The sequence below is a fragment of the Panthera tigris genome, chromosome F2 (genome assembly GCF_018350195.1).
Source record: "Panthera tigris isolate Pti1 chromosome F2, P.tigris_Pti1_mat1.1, whole genome shotgun sequence".
NCBI lineage: Eukaryota > Metazoa > Chordata > Mammalia > Carnivora > Felidae > Panthera > Panthera tigris.
Window position 1 is genome coordinate 20,696,127 of NC_056676.1, and position 26,154 is coordinate 20,722,280.

Below are 26,154 nucleotides of genomic sequence, written 5' to 3' on the forward strand. Positions count from 1 at the left end.
CAAAGGAGCACAGTAAAATGTGGGGAGGATGGGGGTGATAGAACTGTTCTATGTATATAGTTACAGGACCATATGTTTGCATACAGTTGATGGTATATATTTGTCAAAACACATAGAACTGTACATTTTTTAAATGGATCGTACTGCATGTTAAAATATAAATTTTTTAAATGTTCAATATAAGGTCAAGAAAATGCTGGCCATCACCAGGAGCATTCTGGGGGGAAAAAAAAAACCCTCTTTGCCTTATCAAACTATGTTTCTTCCACCATGTGAATACTATATGCCGTACTGCTGGATACAACAATGAAAAAAACATAAGTAGACAAGACTCAAAGAATGTCACAAAAATGACAAAGGGAAAAAATGTTGTATGGAGACTCACTCCAGATGGAGAGACAAGGACTGAAAGTACATGTCTCAATTACCAGGAAAAATATGCAGGGAGAAAACATCTTCGTTGCCCATCCCAGAACACTAGAAAAAAAGTAATCACTTAAAACCTTCCAGTTTTACATATAGCACTGAGAACAAACCTACAAAACTCAGTCCTCAAATACAGTATTGCAGAAAGGGGAAGAGAGGGAAGGAAGAAAGAGTACAAGCAAAAAACATAAAACACTTGGAGAAATGTTTAATCAACTTTAACTTGAAGATAACAGCAATTCTGACTTTTTAAGGAAAATTATAATTTTTTTAGAGAGAAAATGGGGCAAATTGGAAGCAGCAAAAAAGATGGAGTCAAAGGACCTTGGAGAACTAAATCAGATGATACACACTGAAGTCGAAAAACGGTGCAGTGTAAAAATGCCAGTAATAGTTGTTATTTAATTATACTCTTTCTGAGCTATAAGCAATGAACCTGAGAACTTTCAAGCCAGGATGCTAATCCCAGAGATGATTACAGTCACAGGGCCATAAATGGAAGAGCTAAGACCTGAAACCCAATTTGTCTGACACCACAGCCTAAGCTCTTTTGACCGCTGTATTATTCCATTGCCCAACAACACTTAAAGACAGTTTTACACCAATGAACTTAAGGAGCAAAGCAACGTTCAGTAACTGCCAGAAGGTTCTATACATACAGTAAACAGAACTGGGGGCCTGTTTCAGTGTTTGCAGTCGGTGCTCATCAGCACAGGAATTCTGCAGTAGGGTGGATCACTTCTGTTTGTATGCTCTGATGGGGTCCCAAGTGTTTGTCGCACTCTAGGAGGGTCTCAGTACAATGGCCAAATGATGTGGTTATTTACCAATACCTTATTCTGGCCTAGCATTTTTCTAGTTAGTTTCCATTTTAACACACATTATCTCACTGGAAGCAAACAGTTATCTAGTAGGGATCGATCCTTGGAACACAGATATATATTCACTTCAATCCAATGAATGCTTATAGAACACCAACTCATACCGTAGAGGACTGTATAAAAACAGGCACAACACTGTATGAAGTAAGCCCAAAGAATAAAGTCCTGTCCTAGTTGAAAACAAGGAATCTCTACACATAGCCAATTTTATTTTTTCCTTTCTCTGAACATTTATATAGTTTCTAAATCATCTAATTCAGTAGCAGATTATATAGCATACTCTTCTTTTTTTAGCCCATATGGTATTCTTTCAGAGAAAAAAAACCTCATCTTATGGACTTTCTAGAGTGTTAACAATTAAAGCTCATATTTTCCCATGGTGCCCTTTTTCAATTACAGACATGAATGTTTTTAAAATGCCTGTCAAGCATTCCACACTGGAGACACCAATGCTCTTCCTGCCTACAGAAACCCCTGCTGATGACAGAAGAGAAAATAAGTCCTCTAAATTTTCTTCCAAAATGGTAAGGAAAAAAAAGCTTGGGGAAAAATGAGCAAGTATAGGCCCATAAAAGAAAAGGATAAATAAAAAGGTGCATAAAGATATTATGCAGGAAAATCATCCAGTAAAAGGGCCCTCAATAACCATTCATTTCAATGAAAGATGAAGGGAAGAGGCAGGAGGAACGAATAAAATGAGCAAACACCAAACTGAATTACCCGAGTCTGCGCCTGGTCAGGGAAAAGAGCTTTAAACAGCAGCTACTAAAGCCAGGAGCCGTGGGCCTCTCTACCAGAAGAGCACTCTCTTCACCGCCCTGCCTCCTAAGCCACAAGACCCACTTGGGGCTCGCATGCTGAATCGAGGCAGATCCCAAATCCGGACAGCCCTCGTAACACAAGGCTCTCGTGACCACGTTTGGGGGGGGGGAGGGGGGGGTAGTGGTACCCAAAAAGTGAGGTGTGAGGATCTGAGAGGACATAAGCTGATGAACCTGTACTGTGCTAAACTGGTTAAAGGGAGGCGGGGAGCATTTAGGGAACGGGTTTCACAGAACTTCTATAGCAGGATCTACATATTACCTAACACAGATTATGCACCTAAGAAAAAAATAATACTAAGGATATTAAATGCTTCCATGAGAACTTGCTCTAATATGGCCTTAGTCACAACTTAGTAAGAAAAGGCTCAAGACTAAAATATTTAGTCCAATACCCAAGGACTTTGGTGAGAAAAAATATGTGTATAATATGTAGGTGTGTGCACATGTGTTTAAAAATGACAGCTGCCAATCTAAAATTTACAAATGAGTTTTTTCTATCAAAGACGTTTTCTTTCTCTATTATGTTGGCTTTTTCCCTGAGCACTCAATTCATAGTTGTATTTCCACCACCTGCATGATGAATACATAGCTGTAAATAACATTCAGAAAACAAGCAAGAAAAACCACTCTACAAAATTAAGTAGCTCCTGGTTAAAAAAATAAAAAAAAATAAAAAACAATACTTGGATGGTGATGTACTTATTAAATGCTTGCTGTTCTTTCCTAGAATTCTGATTTTAGCAAAGATGGGATTCCAGGAGAATTCTAGTGGCTACAGTTCATACATACTGGCAGAATACTAGTCAAATTCTAGTCAAGACCTTGAGATGATACATTCTTTCCCCCTCAATGTGCTAAAACTTCACTAAGGCAAAAGATACATGAGGAATTGTCAGTAACCAGTATACTCCAAATCTGTTGGGCACAGCAGAAATCTTCTATAGTTCTCCTCAAGGAAAATAACAGAAACCCAATCATGTCTGACTTTACGTACAATCTTCCAAACACCATACCAACTCCTTGGGAAGGTTCTCTTTTAGAAGTAAATGCAAGTTACTAGTAGCCCAGATTTCTCTTCAACCATTGCCATTCCTTCCTTACAAACTCCTAAAACCATTCTCACTTCCCTCTTCTACAAGGCTGACCTTGTTTCAGCTCCTGTGTTTCATTAAAAGACACTGAATACTGTTTTGAAATGAAATAAATTCAAAATAACAGCATTTGTGAGATTAACATGAAAACTTTTGTGCCAATTTCTGAAGCTCTGTGGGAATAATGGTATTAAGTGCTACTATTTTTTCCCTTTCTTCCTCAGGAGGTGGACTACATTTCCAGACAGAGTGAAAAGACTACCAACAGAGTAATAGTTTCCCCAATAACATATATAAAATAGGACTGCTGAGAGGATAACATAGATTTTGGAGTTACTGCACAGAGGGACCAATAATCACAGTACTCCAGCTTTTAGTAAAACCCAGTTTGCAGATACAAACAGTTTCAATTTAAATGTTTGATAATCAGCTTCTATGTATTAAGTAGTACTATTCGAGGTGTTTGAAAATTCTCTCTGGAAAATAAGCACATATCTAAATGTTTAGGGTTTCTTAAAAGCTATTTTTAAAAAGGAACTAAAGTGAAAAACTGCTATAAAGACCTGCTGAAAGAAAAATACCAGATAACAATAAAACATGCCCAAGCCATACCATGACTTCAAGAAGATACTATTCCCCCAAATCAACATTTATATGACTCAGGATTCTCAACTATAAATAACAATGTTTGACCAATATCTCTACCTCTAAAAATCTATAGTTTTATGAATTCTGTGTGTTTTTTTATAGTTTCACTATGTGCAAAATACTGAAGTAGATGCTACAGAAATGAAGTCACAGGCCTCCGCTCTCGGGAAGATTTCAAATGACGACCAGGAAGTGAGACAAATAATGTAGGAGCTTAATAACAAGGCAATGCAAGCTATGACAGCTTATACGCCAAATGGAAGGCATAGAGAAGAGCAGCAAGAATCTCATCAAATGTGAAATAAAAGTTGCTCACTTGGTCTGGAAAGTTAAATGAGGTTTTTAATCTTCTAAACTGCAAAGCACGCATAGGAGGTGGATAGGCACAAAGACTAGGAATGCCGCAAGCAAGGATCAGTCAACACTGGCTCAAGAAGTTTGGCTGAAGTTCAAGGCTTGCGTGCATGGCATGAGGCTACAGAACACACGGGGCCAGGACTTCAACCAACAGGAAATTACAGGACACTGAAAAGTTAAGGGAGGAATGAAAGGTAAGAGTCTTTGAAAGCGTAATCTCAAAGGCAATTGAGGGGTGGGATAGATAGATGAAAAACCAGAAAAAAAAAAAAAAAGTACATAAATAAGGTAAGGAAATACAGTGATCATTTACGTTTTCAAGTGAAAGAAAATCTACTGCTGAGGCCAAAGTAACTGGTTTTCTATATCAATAAACAATTCTTCACTTTATTTTTCTTATAAAACAAAGTTTACATGGTTTACTTTATTAAAACCTTTCACTGTATTTCTACAGTGTCACATAACAAACTATATTTCTGTAAAACTCTACTTTAGAAAAATTAGGACGGGGCACCTGGGTGGCTCGGTCGGTAAGTGCCTGATTTAGGCTCAGGTCCTGATCTCATGTTTGTAGGTTTGAGCCCCACATCGGGTTCTCTGATGTCAGCACAGAGCCCACTTCTGATCCTCTGTCCCCCTCTCGTTGGCCCTCCTCTGCTCTCTCTCTCTCAAAAATAAACAAAAAATAATAAAAATAAAGAATAATTAGGATAGTCATTACTATTGGTCCTAACCCTTTTTCAAAAGGAAATAAATGCTGCTTCATAATATTGTTTATTCAGTTAAGCCATGGGGTGCCCTGTGGGCACGAGGGGAACTCATTTATTGGTCAGCAACTTACCCCTCCCAAAACTGAGCAATTTACTTTGTAACTCCCTGTAGGAAAGTCAAGTTTGGTAGGTACTCTGTAAATATACCATAAAATCAGCACCCTTGATGTAATGGCTACTAAACTAAAATAGTAAATGTCATTAAACATTTTCCAAAAATGACATTAGTCCCCCCATAAAGGCTGTTCTATTAACTACTTCATTATATAGTTATTAATTTCTTTACATGTCACATTATGCCTAAAAAACACATTTGATTCACATTTTAAATGCTTTGTAATTTTTTATCCATTACCAAAATGTATAAATTTCACTTAAAACTCACAATTCATTTGACATAAGATTTATTCAGAAACTTTCTACACAAATTCAATTTTTGTAACTCAAACAGATTAAAACATTGAAAGCTGTCCATTTAAGGATGCCATTAATACAAGTGGTCCTTTTATTTAAAAAAAAAATTTTTTTAAATGTTTATTTATTATTGAGAGACAGAGAGAGACAGAGCATGAGCATGGGAGGAGCAGAGACAGGGAGAGGCACAGAATCCAAAGCAGGCTCCAGGCTCTGAGCTGTCAACACAGAGCCCGACGCAGGGCTTGAACTCACAAACTGTGAGATCATGACCTGAGCTGGAGTTGGATGCTTAACCGACTGAGCCACCCAGGCGCCCCACAGCTGGTTCTTTTAAAAAATTGAGATATACCAATATAAAAGTGAGTATGGGCCTGATTTTCTAAATTGGGATTTTGTATTTTATTAAAGTTTGCTGTTTGTAGATGGTGCTACAAACACTGACTTAAAAACATGATACTGAAATTACTGCCATCATAATAGAGCAGAGCAATGTTACATGCTGGAATTTAGTTTTTTGATTAGTGAACACAAGACACTGAGTAGCATGGACCCAATTAATCCACAACGAGTTTCCCTGTTTGCTCCCTGGCAACATGAGGCAGAAAGAGAGAGCAGAAGGCACACAATCTTGATAATCATCCTTCAATTTAAATCCTGCTTTTGCCAATGATGAGTTTGAGATCGTGCCAACCATTCCACATGGTGAATGTATGTGTAGTGGGGGTGGGCAGGGGCTGCTAGTACATACCTCCTAGGAATATTATGAAGCTTCAATAAGACAAATTTGAGAAAAGTTCTGGACACATAGTAGGTCCCTTCTGTCCCACAGCCCATTATAACTTCAGTGTTTGCCTAAAGGGTAAAACAAGAAGCTACAAAGTGATAAAGACAGAATAGTGTCTTATTCACTTTTTTCAAGATTATAAAGTGAATATTTTAAAACACACACATACAATGAAAAGGTAAGGGCTACAAAGAGAAAACAGACAAATGAAGAATATTATGTCAGAAAATTTCAGTGGTCCTGTCATCGAACTCTCTAGAAATTATTTACCACTTGTGGAAATTTTATTTTAAATAGTAACAATTATGCAATAAAGACTTACTGTATTCCCAGGAGTACATATCCTACTTCAAAAGAAACTTACATCTTTGTGATATATGTTTGTTTACATCATTTCCACAACAGACTTGTAGCAGCTAAAGGAATAACTCAGGCAGGAGAACTGGCACACTGAGTCGTACTCAGCCCGCGCTCTTCCAAATGCCATCATTTAATTAGGATTGTCATTATCAGTGCACTGATGTAGGGCTCAAACTCATGAACCCTCCGTCACAAACCCTGTGAGATCATGACCTGAGCGGAAACCAAGAAGTCAGACACTTAACCAACTAAGCCACCCAGGCACCCCCCAGGGGTCAACATTTTTTTTTTTTTAATTCTACACTAGTGATTTAAAATTAAATAAAAAATTCACATGACCTTTTTTGTGCTGGGTAATAATGATACATGTGCATTAAAATTAAGTTACCTTGAAAACAAAGGAAAGCACAACAATGTAAATATATGTAACACTACTCAACTGAACACAACAGAAAATGGTTAAGGAGGTAAATTTTATGATACGTGTTTTTTACCACAATAACAAAAATAAATAAATAAATAAAGGGCACCTGGGTGGCTCAGTCGGTTAAGCATCTGACTTTGGCTCAGGTCATGATCTCCTGGTCTGTGAGTTCGAGCCCCGCGTCGGGCTCTGTGCTGACAGCTCAGAGCCTGGAGCCTGCTTTGGATTCTGTGTCTCCCTCTCTCTCTGCCCCTCCCATGCTCATGCTCTGTCTCTCTCTGTCTCTCAATAATAAATGTTAAAAAAAAAATTAAAAATAAAATAGAAATTAAAATTAAAAAATAAATAAAATAAAATAAAATAAAATAAAATAAAATAAAATAAAATAAAAGGATTGCAGAGAACAATCTAGGATTCTTATACACTTAAAATGGAGTCATCAGGGCACCTGCATGGCTCAGTCAGTTAAGCATGAGACTCTTGACTTTGGCTCAGGTCATGATCTCAGAGTTTCATCAGGTTTCATGAGTTTGAGTCCCATATCGGCTGTGCTGACAGTGAAGAACCTGCTTGGGATTCTCTCTGTGCCTCTCCCTTCAAAATTAAATAAACAAACTGTTAAAAACAAAATCAGTCTTCTTAAAATAAAAGGAGTCATCAAGGGTGCCTGGCTGGTTCAGTGGGAAAAGTGTGCGACTCTTGATCTCAGGGTTGTGGGTTCAAGCCCCATACATGTTGGGTGTAGACATTACTTAAAGATAAAATATTTAAAAATAAATAAATTGAGTCGTCAGATGTTTAGGAGTTCTCATTTAAAATACATAGCTTGAGGGGCGCCTGGGTGGCTCAGTCGGTTAAGCAGCCGACTTCGGCTCAGGTTGTGATCTCGCGGTCCGTGAGTTCGAGCCCCACATCAGGCTCTGTGCTGACAGCTCAGAGCCTGGAGCCTGTTTCAGATTCTGTGTCTCCCTCTCTCTGACCCTCCCCCGTTCATCCTCTGTCTCTCTCTGTCTCAAAAATAAATAAACGTTAAAAAAAAAAAATTAAAATACATAGATTGATTTTGTGGAAAAAAATAACAAGGAATTTCACCTACAAAGACATAAAAGTAATAAGTGATTTACAGAAATTCCACATATTCTAGGCCACCTGGGTGGCTCAGTCGATTGAATATCTGACTCTTGATTTTGGCTCAGGTCATAATATCAGGGTCACGGGGTCAAGCCCCGCATCAGCCTCCACACTGAGCATGGAACCTGCTTGAGATTCTCTCTCTCTCCCTCTGTCCCTCTCCCCGACCCATGCTCTTTCTAAAATAAATAAAATGAAGAAAAATTTTAAAATAGAAATCCCTTATATTCTGACAAAAGGATAGACATTTTATTATGACAGCTATCAATGAAAACTTTTATCCTATGAGCATTAATCTGGAGAGTAGGTATTTTTGTTGTGTGTATTAAACCACATAAACACAAAAATACTACACTTGGGGAAACACATCAGTCCCAAGAGGACGTAAGAACTGCTGAAGCTTTTCAAATACATTCACTGCATCAGTTTCTTCAAAACCCTGAAAAGGAAATTCCCTATCACTTCAGGCTAATATAGAACCTCTTAAGAGAGTTATTCTAAAAACTGTTACATTTTTTAAAGTTCATTATGAGATACTATAAAAGATTTCTTTAATATTAAATTAACAAGTGAAACACATTAAATTAAAAAATAAATTTTCACAAATGTATGCTGTATATGCATATAATTTTTTAAAGTTTAGGAAAAAAAATTTTATGGGCTAAAATTATGTTAACTGTAATCCATTAGACCAGAGAAAAATGGAAAAAAATCAGTGAGTTAGATTACTGAACAGAGAAGGAAAATAAAACAAGACAAAAAAAAAAAAAGACACAAGGGTACATTCATTTTGAAACCCTACAGACAAAAAAAAAAAAAAAAAAAAAATCCAAGGAGAAATTAAAACAGTATTTCTGGAAACCAGATTCTGTTATAAAACTCTAAAAGCTCAAAGGTCATCCACCCATACAAAAATCACTACTAAGTTTCCCTGTTACTGGAAAAGAAGGGGAAAAAAACTATATTTAATGTAGAAATTAGAATACATGTGTTGCTAAGGTTAGGGGTTATGCAGAACTGAGCACCCGCGAGCGCGTGCACACACACACACACACGCACACACACACACACACACACACGCACAGCCAGTTCCAGAGGAATAACTCACAAATAGAAACCCCTTCTCCAAAATTCTATTCTCAAATATGCCACAAATGCTCACTTTAAATGACTTTATGATTTGGCCTATGCCTGTTGGTGTGGTGGGGCCGGGGGAAGGGAACTAAAGAATTCACTCTTATCAAAGGCACCTACCCTCCATCATGTATAAATAAGCATCTGAAAGCCTGGCTAAACCAAAGCTTCTAACTTATGAAATACACAAGTATGTACAAATGTGTATACAACAAATGTGTACAGTTTCACATTTAACACATAACAAGTATGTATTACTACTGCAATTAATACATAGAACTTTTCCATCTTTCCAGAAAGTTCCTTCATTTAACGTCAATTCCATCCCTGGCTTTGTCAACCACTAACTAGTCTAACTTCTATCACTACAGCTCAGACTTTCCTGTTCTAAAGGTTCATATGAATGGAACATACATGTCTGGCTTCTTTTAGTCAGCTTATCATTTTTGAGATCCATCCATGTAATTATTATGTTCATCACTAGTTTATTTTTTATCCCACTGTATGAATATTAGAATTTATTAAATTTATCCTGTTGATGGACATTTGGCTTTTTCCCAGTTGAGAGCTGTTACAAATAAAGCTGCTATGAACACTGATGTATTAAGTTTTTTTGTGGATATGTGCTTACATTCCTATGTTAAACTTCACAAGAAACTTTCTAAGAAACTCCTAATCTGTTTTCCAAAGTAGTAGTACAGTTGACACTCTCACCAGCAAAGAGTAAGGTCTAGTTTGCCTCACATTCTCCCCTAAACTTGGTATTCATTTTTCTTAATTTAGCTGTTCTATTTTAGTGTGGTTTTAATTTGCATTTCCCTGATGGTTTATGATATCGAGCACCTTTTCATGTGCTTACTGGCCATTTACATGCCTATTTTTCTTAACTTTTTAATGTTTACCTATTTTGAGAGACAGAGCACACCAGCAAGAGAGAGGCAGAGAGGGAGAGAGAATCCCAAGCAGGCTCCAGCTGTCAGCGTGGAGCCCAACGTAGAGCTCTCTCCCACAAACTGATTTGGTGACCTGAGCTGAAATCAAGAGTGAGATGCTTTAGCTGACTGAGGCACCCATGCGCCCCTGCACGTCTATTTTTAATGCAGTATCGGTTGAAAGCTTTTGAACGTCTAAAATTGGGCTGGTTTCTTATTATTAAGTTATGATTTGAGTTCTTTACATAGTCTAGATACAAGTCTTTTGTATCACGAGCACTTTCTCCCAATCTGTGACTTGCCTTTTCATTTTCTTAACAGTTTCTTTAGAAGAGCAGATGGCTTGGATTTTGATGAAGTCCAATTTATCAATTTTTTTAAATCTTTTATAGTTAGTGCTTTTTGTCTTCTAAGAAATATTTGCCTATCCCGAAGTTGGTATGGTTTTGTCTTGTGTTTTCTGGTAAAGCTTTTGTATTTAGGTCTATGAGCCATTTCAAATGAAATTTTACGCATTTTATGAGAAAAAAAGTCAAGAGGGCAAGTTCATTTTTTTTCCCATACCAATATCCAATTGTTTTAACACCATTTGCTGATCAAAAAACAAGTGACCATATATGTATGGTTATATCTCAAGTTCTATTCTGTTTCATTGATCTGTATGTCTGTCATTATGCTAATACCACACTATCTTAATTCTTTTTTTTTTTTTTTCAAAATCATGGTTACTTTATTGAAGTGTTTCACCATTTGGAGATGTAAACTAAAATAGGACTGGGGTCGCTGGGTGGCTGAGTCGGCAAGCATGTGGCCTCTTGGTTTCAGCTCAATGACCCTCTGAATTGGGCTGAGGTGCCAGAGCAGAGTCTGCTTGGGATTCTCTGCCCCTCCCCTGCTCGTTGTCAAAGAACCTGAACTAGGACTTCAGGTAGAATAAAGGGGGTTAAGGCATTCACACACGGAGGGAAAACCAGTCCTTGGTCTCTTACTACAAAGATTTCCCATGGACTAAGGTTGTACAACACTCCATTAGAACAGAAATGACTGTGGGGGGAGCCAGTCTGCAGGAGGGATGGCAGGGCTGGAGGCCGTGGTTCAGGTCCAGGACGGCAGGCTGGGAAGAAGTCAGGTTACTCCATTCACCAAAAACACTTGTTTTCCAGGCTCTAGGATGCTGAGGATTTCCTCAGACAAGGTTTTTTTTTTTTTTTAAGTTAATGTATTTTGAGAGACGAGTATGTGTGCAAATGAGTGGGGGATGGGCAAGAGAGAGGGGGAGAAGGAACCTTTAGCAGGCTCTGGGCTCAGCACAGAGCAGAGCTCAATCTCACAACCTGAGCCAAAATCAAGACTCAGATGCTTAACTAACTGACCCACTCAGGCACCCCCCACCCCACACTACCTTGATTCTTGGAGCTTTATAATAAGTCTTGCAATTAGATAGTGTAAGACCTCCAAGGTTGTTCTACATTTTCAAAATAAACTCTGACTATCCTAGGTCTTTGCATTTCCATTATGAATTTTAGCACGAGCTTGTCAATTTATATAATTTTTCACTCACTGCTGAGTGGAAAAACAAGCAACTTGACAAACAATATTAAAAGCTTAATCCCACGTTAGTTCAATCAAATCTGGACATAAAAGGACATGTGTAAAAGAAACTGAAAGCAGGGGCACCTGGGTGGCTCAGTCGGTTAAGCGGTTAAGTGTCCAGCTTCGGCTGAGGCCATGCTCTAGCATCTAGCAGTTTGTAAGTTTAGCCCCGTGTCCAGCTCTGTGCTGACAGCTCAGAGCCTGGAGCCTGCTTGGGATTCTGTGTCTCCCCCTCTCTCTACCCCTCCCATGTTCATGCTCTGTCTCTCTCTGTCTCTTGATAATAAATAAACGTTAAAAATTAAAATTAAAAAAAAGAAGAAAGAAAGAAACTGAAAGCATATACAAAATACATAAAAGAATTCTCTCTAAAGGGTGAAATTACAAAAGATTATCTTTTTACTGATCTGTATTTTCCAAAATTGGCAACTTTACAAAGAAAAAATTTATATACAGCTAATAAACGTAAGCCTATACAGTAACTTAAATAGGAAAAAGAAATAACTGATGCTTAGTCATCCTATTTTTTCATCCTTAATCTCACATATTATCTGTAAATGGAAAAACACAGTATGAAATGATAAAGTACTAATTATTAACTCTCCTTGGTCAGAGGATTGTTGCAAGAAAAATGAAAGACTTCACCTTTTATTTTGTATACTTCTGGAATGTTTGATTGCTTTGTCACAGTGACCCTATTTTAAGTATTTAAGAAAATTAAAATATTCACCAATAAAATTAAAATATATGTCTATGTATTAGCTGAAAAGATCATCTTTGAAGAGGGCTACCCACCTCTAGGTCTGTCATCTGAATTTTAAGTTACAGAAAAGCCTTTGCTTGGCTAGGAATTTGCCTCTGGCATCAGGTAATATAGCTGCTTCAGAAAATCCAAAAAGGATTCATCACGTATCCTTGGGAATCAAAAGCAACAGAATACACTGTTCCAATAACCCCCTAAGATAGCTATAAATTAGCGCTAAAGGCAAAAATAATGAAAGTTAGAGGATAAAGTGTTGTAATTTGATAGGTTTGTGATAGTATTATTAAATATAAACAACATCCCAGGTGAGCGTGCCATTGCTCCTGGTACCCAGCCCACATTTTGTGATACTGATTCAGACTTGGGGACTGATCAGTAGATCAAGATGAACCTGTTAGGCATTCTTACACACCCAGTACAGTTCTCAAACCTGCTCAGGTGTCAGACAACCTGGAAAAAGAAATTCCTGCTGAAAACATTCTATTCATTAACTTATTTGGAAAAACGTGCTTCCACTCAATTTTCGTAATGAGATCCCTCAGTCCACAGGCACGTTGTCTGAGAGCCATTATTCCATAACATAACAGTAGTGAAGCAGGCATAAAAGCAGAAACAGGGTAGGAGCAGAATCAGGATCTCCAAATACAGAATGCAGTGACAATTTTACAATACCCACCAGAAGGCACACTATCACTTCCTATTTTAGGAATAAGCACCCTCAAAATTTAAATAGGCCATTAGTTGATCTCCTTCGGGAGAGTAACTGATATCCCATCTTTCCAACTTTTCTGAACAGAACTTACAGTAAAAATAGATTTTACACAGAGACCCAGCACATACACACACAAGCACACCACACGGGAGCCAGTATACACAGGGTATGCCCTTATGCAGTTATACTTTGCCTATACTTTATGCAATGCACTCTGAAATCTTTCTATTATAGTCTCTAGTTTTTTTTATAAGCTGGTTACAACACTCTAAAGTGATAAACCATTAATGGGTCATAACCTACAATTTGAAAAATCCTATTATAGAAGAATGGGAGAAGAACTTGAGTAGATTTCACATCTTTTAATTGTTTCTTTTTCTTTTTTTAATGTTCATTTTTGAGAGAGAGAGAAAGAGAAAGAGAGCACACAAGCGAGCGGGGGAGGGGCAGAGAGAGATGGAGACACAGAATCCCAACAGGCTCCAGGCTCTGAGCTGTCAGCATAGAGCCCAAGGCAGGGCTCAAACTCACGAACTTTGAGATTATGACCTGAGCTGAAGGCAAACGCTTAACTGACTGTGCCACCCAGGCGCCCGAAGAATTGTTAGATTATTAAACAAGTACAAATGCAACATCCCTTTAAAGGTCTGTGGTTGGATGGTTTACTTTATGCTAAACTTCTATTTTAATAAAGAGCAATGAAATTCAATGTTCATAGAGAAAAGCAAAATCTACTCATCTTAGCGCAGGGTAGCAGTGTTAGAGATAAACGCAACACTTATTTAATACTCTTCCCTATCAAAATCTTATTCAGGTGTATCTTTAATCTTCAGTCGAGGGGAACTCTGGGGCCCATGCTGGGAAAGAGCTGCCCAAGAAAGTCAATCTCGTAGTCACTGATGATTCAAGAACTCAGCTGGCCTGCTCTTGACCCCTGAAGCATCCCCAAGCTTTAACTAACATCGATGGCATGGGAGCATCAATCTAAATTTTGAAAAATATATATATTGATTTTCCACAAATGATGATGATGGCTTTTTCTGCAGTAAATGTGCTTATACGATGTTTTTTTTCTATACACCAAGACTATGATCAACACAAAGAATAAAAAAAGGACTTTATGTATTTATTTTTAAGACCTATTCATCAACCAAGCTCACTAATGACTCAAAATCCATACTAAAACACAACAAAAAAAAGAAATGAGGCACTTCAGTAATTCTTACACAGTGGGTAACATGTATTCCTAAAGTCCTGATTACATGGAAACTTTTTTTAAAAGCCTTTTTAAAGAAACTCTTATTTCCCATTTATTAAAAATCTCCTACAAGTCTAACACACTTACATTTCTTAGAAATACCTGAAAAAGAAATAGTTCCATACAGTGAATTTAATTCTGCATAAATAAGAAAAAACTTAATATTTAGTATATTACATTTATTAGTAGTAGCCAAAGTATCCATTATAAAGGATTAAATCTTTTAATATTTCCTGTATCTTTAATCAGTCTGGCAATTTTGAGCTATCTTTCAAAGCAAAATAGGTTGAACAGCTTAAAAAAAAAAAGCTTTACCACATATTTTCAAATAAAACTGTCTTTTGTGCGATTGCCTGATGAACTGGAATTTTTTAGCCTAGAATTCCAGGCATTGAGTTGAAAAGAATGTTTCCCATTACCACAATACTGCAAATGGAAATATGTAAATTAGTTCATGGGCAGAATCATTAATTTAGATAAAAAGTAAAAACACATTAATTGAGCACCAAAAATGTGACAGTTCTTGCACAAAATCTAAAATGAGACAGCTGCTACCACTGGAGCTTGTAAATCTAAATTAAATGCGAAAAACAGAGAATTTTAATTCTTGTTTTCCAAAGAAATGACAAGTCTGATAGTCAGTCCTCCAATCTTCAAACTAACAATGATAAGTCTGACTCTGATTTCGATAGGCTCATACTGCCCTAGTTATCAGTGCCAAAATCATAGTTTGGGTTTGGAGGGAAGCAGAAAATTTTGCCCCAAGTTAGAACCACAAGAGATCAAGTTAAATGGATTCCCTCTGGTTATCTATTTCCTGGAAGATCTGGGTCAGTATCACAGTCTTAACAGACACTACTTACACCCCGTATCTATCAACAACCTTGAATAAAATAGCCACAAGCTGATTCTAAATAACATCCACATAATTATTCAGCAATGATTAAATATGCAGACTTTCAAACAGACTTTTGTTATTATGAAACACTTAAAATATTATTTTAAATGATTTTATACATTACATAAAATATTTTTAAATGTATAAAATTTGACAAGGAAATCTGGCTCTAAGCTGACGGAAAGAGAACCATGTGAGGTAATGAGAAGGAACACCAGTATTTTTGAACACACATCCAGTGCCATTATAGATGGCTGAAGCAGTATGCAAAATGAAATGGCGGGGGGCGGGTTGTGGAATGGACTAGGTCCGTTTTTGTCAAGGGAGACAGTTCCGTGGCCTTCAGTAGAATCTCAAAGGGACCTGGCAACTTAAAAAACAATTTCAAAGATTCCTGACCATAATCCTATGAGATTTTATTACTTCAAAACTGAAGAAATTAACGCTCAACGAATTACAAAAGCTTTCCCAAGGTCAACAATCTGTAAAATGGCAGCAAATAAGAATGCAAGTTATTCTGGTTCCAAAGTCCCAGCTCTTCTAGGTGTTATGCTAAAAAATGACAACATAAAATTAAGAAACTGTTATTCAATCAACTTTGCTAAAAGCAGCCTGATGATGCTAACTGTAATAGTAATAGTCATTTATAGCGTCCTAATCACGTACCAACCACTGTTGTCAGTGACTCGTCTAATCCTCACAATAGAACCAAATCTCAGACACCATTATTATGATCGCCACAATGGCAGTGGCAGAACTGGGTTTCAAACCCTGGCAATTCTGGAGGCCCATAATGCTCCTGATCATTCTGTAGGAGATGTTCTTCTTCTCGTGAGGACCGGCAGTTTACAGGATACTGGTAGGAAAGGTGGGAGAAAGTCTTTCCTACAGAAATTTCTGGATGTTTCAAGTAGTGTTCGAGAAAATAATTATTACACGGTATTTCTTCTTAATTTAAGCTAACATGTAACACCATGTAAGCCTAAATTATCAAAAACAGTTTTTGGAACAGTTTTCAGGTTCCTAAAAGATTTACATAAACTCAAAATATAATCGCCATCTCCTAAGAAATCTATCATCTTCCAACTGTAATACTTCACTTGATGAGTCCAGGAGATATCTTGTTTTAGAAATGTTTATTAATGTATTTTAAATGTTTACTTTAGAGAGAGAGAGCGTGAGGGAGGGAAGGGCAGGGAGAGAGAGGGAGAGACAGAATCCGAAGCAGGCTCCAGGCTCTGAGCCGTCAGCATAGAGCCCCAGGTGGGGCTTGAGCCCATAAATGTTGAGATCGTGACCTGAGCCAAAGTCTGATGCTTAACCGACATCTGATGCTTAACCGACATGCTGACAGCTCAGAGCCTGGAGCCTGCTTCAGATTCTGGGTCTCCCTCTCTCTCTGCCCGCCCCCCCCGCCGCTTACACTGTCTCTCAAAAATAAATAAAAACATTAAAAATAAACAAAAAAACAAACAAAAAAATAGCATAGAGGTGCTCAAAAAAAAAAAGGTATAGCCTGGGTGGCTCTATCAGTTAAGCGACCGACTTTGGCTCAGGTCATGATCTCACATTTGGAGGGCCCATGTCAGGCTCTGTGCTGACAGCTCGGAGCCTAGAGTCTGCTTCGGATTGTCTCCTTCTCTCTGCCCCTCCCCCACTCTCTCAAAAAATAAACATTAAAAATAATAATAATAATAATAATAAAAAGGTATAGCATATGACAGGAGAAGGGAGAATCAAAGTTATCTCAAAACCCCTAAAAAACGTTTATCAAGTGTTTCACTTAACCTACAGTTTCCTAACAGAAGTATTGCTTTTCTCTGAATGGGTCTAGACAAGTGCATTACTGCTTGATGGAGTCACCAGACTGCCTATCCTCCAATTATCAGTAGTTCATGTTATCACTATCCCTTTATCTGTGCCACAGTTTTACTTTACCGGGACAGTCACTGGGAAAAATGAACTGCATTCATTGGTTATCCATAGCACACCCCAAGAGAAAAAATACCAACTAAATATCTTATTAGGTTAGATATTAAAATTAGCGACCAGAGTATTTGTCTGTAGCCTCTACATAAAACTTTGCACCACTAAACTTTTTATTCTATCAACTGATGTCTTATAATAATTTAGTTATTAGCTTACATCTCAATGGAAGCTTGAATAAGATGACCAACTGCTGGTTACAGATTGAAATGCTATTTTCTTGCAGTGAATTTTGCATCAAATGATATAAAAGTGTCAATGATTATGATGTTTATAAATAACTCACCAAGGCTCAAAAAGGCAGATGGATTAGTTCTAAGTGTTTTGAATATGCAAACATGAGTACTTAACATACAGTTTTTATGCCTTCTATAAATAAGACAGGAAACAAGTGTCAAGCAGGTTACTAATGTGAGGGAAAAAAAAGTAAGTCCCAGTAATGCCGTAAGTCATCTGCCAACGGAAGACTAAATAACTGATTATATGCACAAGCTTTAAAATTATCTTTTCTTCTCAGTTTCACTTAGTACAGTCACATGAATATAACTTCTTAAAATGAGATCCTACCAGGATTAGGAATCAGTTTTCGGACAAAATCAGTTTTCGGACAAAATCAATTCTCTCCCTCCCTTAAGGCAAACTCTAATTCATTCTCTGCCCTCGCACTTGCCCTCTGTCCCCACTTTAAATCCCAAATGACACTGAACACACATGAGACTCACTTGCCAAGAATTCCCTTTTCAAACTAATTTTTTCCATTCACTCAACAAATGAGTTAGTATCTACAAGGTGCCAGGCACTGTGCTAGGCAAAAAAGAGAAGATCCCTGCCCTTCAGAGCTTAACATTTAGTGTCATTGGTGTAATGTCTGCTACTGAGTTTCCTCGAGCAGCAAGGGGTTCACTCTCTAAATCTAATAGCAATATTCCTTGATTATTCCACCATGAGGCAAAACTTTTAAAAGACTAGACAGCCCAACACCTTGTTCCTTCAGTCAGCATTTGTTAATTCATGCACTATGTGTGAAATTCTGCTCTTTACCAAACTGGCAAGGGGCATCTGGGTGGCTCAGTTGGTTGAGCGCCCCACTCACTCAAGTCATGATCCCAGGGTCGTGGGATCAGGCCCCGAGTCAGGCTCCGTGCTGAACATGGAGAGCCTGCTTGAAACTGTCTCTCCCTCTCTTTTCCTCTCCCTCTGCCCCTCCACACCACTCCTGCTCTCTCAAAGGAAAGGAAAGGAAAGGAAAGGAAAGGAAAGGAAAGGAAAGGAAAGGAAAGGAAAGGAAAGGAAAAAAAGAAAATTTAAAAACCTGGCTAAAAAGATGAAATGATTTATCTGGGATTTCCTTCGAGATAGTTGGGAGGGTTGAGCAGGTGGGTAAAGTATACAGAAGTTGGTTCATGAAAGCTCACTGTACTATTTCCATCTACTTTTACATAAGTTTAAACTTTTCTATAATAATTTTTTAGACTGTAAAAGACTTTTAGCCAACAATACCAAAAAGATTAATTTCAGGAATTTCAGGAAGGAGCACAGAAAGCACAAAAAACAGCAGAGTAACAGAGTATTTCAATGCATTTTATTTAATCAATGGTGGGACCCCGAATCCTAATCTTAACTCAATTATAAATACAGTATCGAGTCTCCATTGTTCCAGACTGCTCCTTTGTTAAACTGAAAGTAGCAATGCTAATCTATCTCACTGAAAATATATTAGGACTCTGTAGACAACCCTACAAAGGTACAGTGTTGATGTTATATAGATAGTAACACTAATCATGGAAAAGTATTTTCATATTTTCTTTACCAGTCTAGTAGATGAAATAGGGTTGTTACTGTAACACCACACAATTACCAAATGTAAAATAATATTTCCTATGTTATTCAAGGTTATAGAGATGATGGCAGAAATATAAAACTGAAACTGAGATAATGAAGTATATGGTATTGGGATCAAAGCTAGATGATTTTTAAGATAACACATCCTACCTGACATTTCCCAGTCACCTATGAAGCTCTCATTTAGAGTCAACAGCTGGTCCCGTCATCGGATAGTTTAAGATCTCATGGCAATATTTAAACATGCCCGTAACTACAACAAATAGTATTTGTAGTGACATATTATAAAGCCTTTATATTTTCTCATTTACTTTCACAAAATCCTGAGGTTAGGGGAGTTACAAGAGAATATTTTTACAAACTAAGAATCTGCCTATGCCTTCAACTCCTGGGTAAAGGAGCCAGAACTAGAACTGATTCCAAAACATCCCAATCCAAGTTCCTTTCACTTAACATTATCCCAAGCTGCTGCTGCTGCAGGAGTTCATAATTTCATCACACATACAAAACCTAAATATACACAGAAAAAAAGCAGAACATGAGATAAGCTATCAGTAGCCAAATGTGTGGCCTGGTGAAGGTCAGGAAGGAAGGTCATCAGTCGGCTGAAGCTCACCTTTCCTCCCGAAAGGTCTCTTAGGAGAGTGCCATGGAAACCAGAAGGATGCCCAACTAACAGAGAAAGAGCACTTTCACAGTCCAAAAATGACAATTTTTAACTGGATTATAATAAATTGGCTAGACTAAGGAATCATAAAAGCAGACTGTGAAGCTTACATTTAAAACACATATTTTGCACAGCAAAGGAAACCATCTACAAAATGAAAAAGCAAGCTACAAAATGGGAAAAATATTTACAAATCATGTATCTGATAAGGGATTAATATCCAAAATACATAAAGAACTCATACAACCAAGAGCAAAAAAAAAAAAAAAAATCAGATTTAAAAATGGACAGGAGAGGAGTGTCTGGTTGGCTCAGTCGGTTAAGCATCTAACTTTGGCTCAGGTCATGATCTCACCATTCATGGGTTCGAGCCCCGCGTCGGGCACTGTGCTGACAGCTCAGAGCCTGGAGCCTGCTTCAGATTCTGTGTCTCCCTCTCTCTCTGCTCCTCCCCAACTTGCGTTATGTGTGTGTGTCTCTCTCTCTGTCTCTCAAAAATAATCAATCAATCAATCAATGGACGGGAGAATTAAATAGACATTTTTCTCAAAGAAGACAAATAGCCAACAGATACAGGAAAAAGTGTTCAACATCACTAAACACCAGGGAAATGCAAATGAAAACCACCATGAGCTATCACCTCACACCTGTCAGAATAGGGGTCATCAAAAACACAACAAATAACAAGAGTTGAGGAGGATGTGGAGAAAAGGGACTTCTCATGCACTGTTGGTGAGAATATAAACTGGCATAACTACTATGGAGAACAGTAGGAAGATTCCTCAAAAAATTAAAAACAGAACTACCACATGTTCCAGCAATCCACCTCTGGGTCCATATCCAAAGGAAATGAAATCCCTGTCTTAAAGAGATAGCTGCACCCCCATGTTCACTGCAGCATTATTTACAATAGCCAAAGCATGGAAACCACCTACAGGCCTCCCAACCAATGAATGGATAAAGAAAATACGATGTATATATACAATGAAATATTATTCAGTCACAAAAAGGAAATCTGCCATTTGCAACAATATGGATGGATCTTGAGGACATTATGCTAAAATAAGCAATACAGAGTAGGATCTTACTTATATGTAGAACCTAAAAAAACCCCAAAATCACAGAAACAGAAAACTGATAGATGGTTGCCAGAGGCAGGAGAAGGGAGTGGGGCAAATGGGTAAAGGTGGTCAAAAGGTACAAACTTCCAATTTTGAGGCAAATGAGTTCTGGGGAGGTAATGTATAGCATAGTAACTATGTTAACAATACTTTATCGAATATTTGAAAGTTGGTAAGACAAAGTAAAACCTCATCAAAGAAAAAAATGTGTAACTATGTGATGAGGGATGCTAACTAAACTTACGGTGATAATCATTTTGCAATACAGATATACATCAAATCATTATATTGTACACCCTGAACTCAAACAATGTTATATGTCAATTATATCTCAATAAAACTGGAAAAAAAATTTTTTAAAGACATATTTTGTTCTGTTTCAATGAGGAAGAAAAGAACAAAGAGGTGTCGACTCCAGTGTGATAGAGTCATAGATCAAGAAACATTAATATGCCCTGTGGGGAAAGCTCAAGTATCTGTTGCTCCAGGCCCGTCAACAATATCTAGAATACAAAATGCAGCTCTCAGATACTGCTGCTCAGGAATCCCAGAAGAATGAGGCAGGGAAGTTAGCACAGATCTACTCTGAATGAAAATGACAGTTTACCTGTAAAAATGAGTCTGATCTAAGCCAAAACATGGATACACTTCTTCTGCAACATACCAAGATAGCAAACTGATAAAGACCAATTGGTAAATTACTAAATAATATCACATGCTCCAGAAGGGTTAATACAACTGATACAGAAAAGCAGTCTGTCCCCCAGAGATTCTTTTTTTTCACACCCTGATCCACTATAGAACCAACTGTGTTAATAATAATGCTTTGTAATTTTAGATCACTTTTCCTGCTAAAAGCTCAAATGAGTTGATATGGCACATCACAAACTACACAGATGGTACCCCACAGTTTCCACAGCTCTGACTCAATAGCTCATTTGACTTACTAATAAACGTTCCTATTTCAAGATTAAAAACAAATAAGAAAAAAACTAAGGAAAACGGTAGGAAGACAGTGAATTTTCATATCCAATTCCGTGGCATCTCTCTGAAAGGTAAATGCTAGGTAAAGCACCCAGAGCCTAACAGCGTTCCTTCAGATGCCGGTGCACACTTCCAGAAAGGTATGGGCTTCCAGGAAAGTCCTGCCAAGCCACCAGACTGACTGAAAATGAAAAGAGGGGCTAGGCAGTGAAAGAGGTTATGCTATTCCCCATGTGAATGTGCGACAGTCAGACGTAAAAGGAAAAACTCTCACCAGGGAGGAGCCAGACCTGGAGTTACCATCTCCTTCTATTTCAGTCCCTTAACCTGTCATGACACATGGTCAGTAGCTTGACTAGAAGTGAAGTAATGGTTACCAGTCTAAAGTATAACAGTATTACTAAGATTTATAAAGCATATTTAAATTGGACTCCCGATTTAAGCCAAATATTTTTAAATGATTCCATTCTATATATAGATGTGGACTATAATCAATCCACGAGATTTTCTTTATGCTATTCAGAAATGTTCTGCTCATACTCTACTAATAAGAAAAGGCATTCATTCCTTTGAACTTCATAAACCAACCTTCTAAATGTACTTTATCGGTAACTGTAACTCTCTCATCTCTCCCTGTGGACCTGGAAATTCCCCATTAGGCAATTTAGCTATATAAAGTTGTCCATCATCTCTGGGTAAATCAGTGTGTACTTTGTGTAGTAAGCGTGGGCAAACACAACTGAATACAGGCATCCCTCATTATGATTTGTGAAATGTGAACTTTTCTAGGGAACAGGCTAGATCTAGAACAATTCAGAGGGTCAACTTATCTCTAGGGAAAACAAAACTATTACTGATGATCAGACTTAACTAAACTGTACAATGAAGACAGCTGAGGTGGAGAACGGCTAATGAGACTTGCTTTCCTTGGCTGTTCAAGTGGTTTTGTAGCATCTGTTTATAGGGTACATTCAGGATCCAAGAAAAAACAAACACCTGCTTTCGGTGAATTATGTCCAACCATTCTTAGCAAGAGTCTCACTTTTTCTGAGAAAATTATTGTGCTTTAAGCCACCGTCTCAACTAGTCAAAACTAATGGTCAAGTTGTATGCAGTAGTGTTCTCAAAAGAAGAGGTTTTATATTAAATCAAACCCATCAAATGACTCCAACATTGAGGTCTCCTCAGATTTCCCTGAGAAATCTAAGTATTATCTCTTATAGAGAATACCACCGTCCACCTCTAAGACCAACACTTAGATATGTCAAATAAGCATTCAATCTCCCAGGTTAATTAAAGGTGTATTTTATGTACTTGATTTTTTGGACCTGTTTTTAACAATTGTTTTATTTCTTTATTTTGAGAGAGAGAGGGAGGGAGTGTGCGTGAGCAGGGGAGGCCAGAGAGAGAGAGGAGAAAGGGAATCCCTAGCTGGCTCTGTGCTGTCAGCACAAAGCCCGGCATGGGGCTTGATCCCCTGAACCATGAGATCATGACCTTAGCCGAAATCAGGAGCCAGACGCTTAACCAACTGAGCCACCCACGTGCCCGTGCTATGTTTAATAGGATAAATAAAATGTTCTACCAACTCTGAGTAATTTTAAAAATAACCTCCCAAATTTTTCCAAAACATAAGAAACTTTAATTCTATTAATTTAAAGCACCCTCTTCTCAACCTTTTGCATAAAACAGCACTATCAGCTTGGCCTTCAACTACCAAGAAACCACATGGATATAAAAAAGGACCAAATAATACATCAAATAATCCTTATCCTCCCTCCCTACTCCCACTAGTCGAGAACCACTGAATTAGACCTACTAGATACTAAAATGCTAGTGCGATTATAATAATAATAATTTTATAATCAGAGTGGTAGCACATTTACTTTAAACAGTTTATAGTTACAAAACTGTTTATAATGTATCCTTATAGACTGTATAATATAAAGTGTTGTGCAACCCTTGCATTTCTGGAACATGCATTAATTAATAAAGAAAGGTGGTTTAAAAAAAAAACTTGACCACACAGATGTGGTTCTAGTCTTCAGGATTGGCTTCCTAAGTAGTTCCTTAAATCCCCCTCAATTTGCATTTAAAATAATCTACTCTGAATTGCAATCACAAAAAACTAGTTAAGATCTATTGAACACCAATTGGGTCTCAGACTCTGACCACTGAGGGAGATATAGTCATGATAATAACAACAATGAACATTTAAGGAAATTGGGGCACAAGGTCACATCTGTTCAAGTGATGGAGCCAGACCACAATCTAGACAATGTGGCTCTTAAATGCTACTCCATACTGGCTAGAATTTTTTAAAAATATATAAATAAACAAATTCCAAAACCAAAGAACTCTTGCATGTAAAAAACTCCCAAGTTTGTTGGTATATATAACATATGTAATACGTAATGTTAACATCTTTCAACAGAACACTCCACAAGGTTTTAGCAAATTCTCTAAGAAGAATTTTATAAACTTTGTGCCCTGCAGTGACATCACAGGAGTAACTAGGAAGAAAAACTAATGACAAGATCTTGAAAGATTTTACTTTCATTTTATCCCTAAAAGTGAAATGCCCTTCCCAAGGACAGGTCTGTGCTTGATGGTATGTTAGATGTCAATTACTTCACTGTACGATTTTCTGATCTTCTCTACTGAGAAATTTCTTACTATGGAATCATGAGCTCAAACAGTACATGCAGACAACAAACAGTCTTGCGGGGCAATCTTCACACTGAGTATCCCTAACCCTCTATTTGTTTCTGGTTGCTGGGATATCCCAATGGGAAAAGAATCACACACCGCTACCTTGGCTCATGACCTAAACCAGGGGACTCTCAAGGCTGGCTCTCCAAAGAATCTGGCAGAGTCCCTTGAAGAGTCTCTTTTTAAAAGCAGAGACCCCCTCCATACTTTTTCTAAATCCCAGTGAGACACTGGAATTTCCATTTTGAGAAGCTAGGTAGACAATTTATGCATTTTAAAATTTGGACTAGAGACTTAGAATAAAAACTCTATCATCCATGTTCCCAGCACATGAAAAAACCATCTTTTGAACAGAATGCTGCCTTAATCTATAAAGCGATCTGCTGAACCAGGACCCTCCTGGTGCTTGAAGGGAGGACTATATTAATGATTACTCATATCGTGAGTGGCTTTCAGGGCTAATTCCCTAGAAATGTTGCCGGTAAAACAAACAGTTCAAAAATATATGTCATTATAATTTAATCAAAAGTTCTACCAAATAAATACATGAATAAGAAAGAAAAACAATAGACCACATTTTTCTGTATTTAAAATAAAGGTAATTCTAGAATTTAAAGAAAAATTTTAGAAAGATTAACTAATGCCCTATAATTTTCTTTGGAGATAAACAGAGAATCTGTTACCAGAAAATTTCTTTAAAATCATCTCATTTCCTCTAGTTAAAAAAAAAAAAAAAGCCTATTAATTTTTTATCAGAAAGTTCTTCTAAACATCTAAAAATCTCATTAGACATAGTTTAAAAACTTTGCCTTTTACGGAACTAAAGAACAGCTGCTCATTACATCTCATATGGAATCACTTTGGATACCTCAAAAACAATAAATCATCCTTCCTCCCATGTGTCTTAATGAGGTTAAGTCATAAAGGGTGACAGCATCCTTGGATAGATTACATTTTGAACCCCAGCCGCCATGCTGTGAGGAAGCCCAAGCAGCTAGGTAGAGAGGGCATATGTAGGTATCTGAACATGTAACTCAGATGAGGGCATGGCCAACAGCCTACATCAAACAGCAGGCATGAAAGTGAGCAAGCCTTCAGTTGATTCCATTGCCAAGCCCTGGCTTTGAGACTTCCTTAGCTGAATGCCAGATGTCATGGAGCAGATAAGCTATGTCTATCATGGCTTTTCCAATTGTGTCCCACATTTGTGAGCATAATGCCACCAAGTGAGGGATATATATTATGCACCAACAGTAAACAGAACTCCCTAATCCAGAACACAAGCAAGAAATGAAAAGGAGACAAAAAGGCTTCTTTCTAAACATTCAAAATAAATATCCCAAATTCCGTGCTCTAAAGATTACCAGTTTTACAGATAGGAGCTTCTCAGATTCTCATGCAGATCTTATTTAAAGTGCATATTTTAAAAAGTACATATA

General features: G+C 37.5%; 1 protein-coding gene across 8 annotated transcripts in view; it reads right to left on the bottom strand.

Annotated features, from left to right (window-relative positions):
• Nucleotides 1-26,154, bottom strand: part of NCOA2 (nuclear receptor coactivator 2) — a 288,968-nt gene that overhangs the window by 245,917 nt on the left and 16,897 nt on the right. The window lies entirely within an intron of this gene.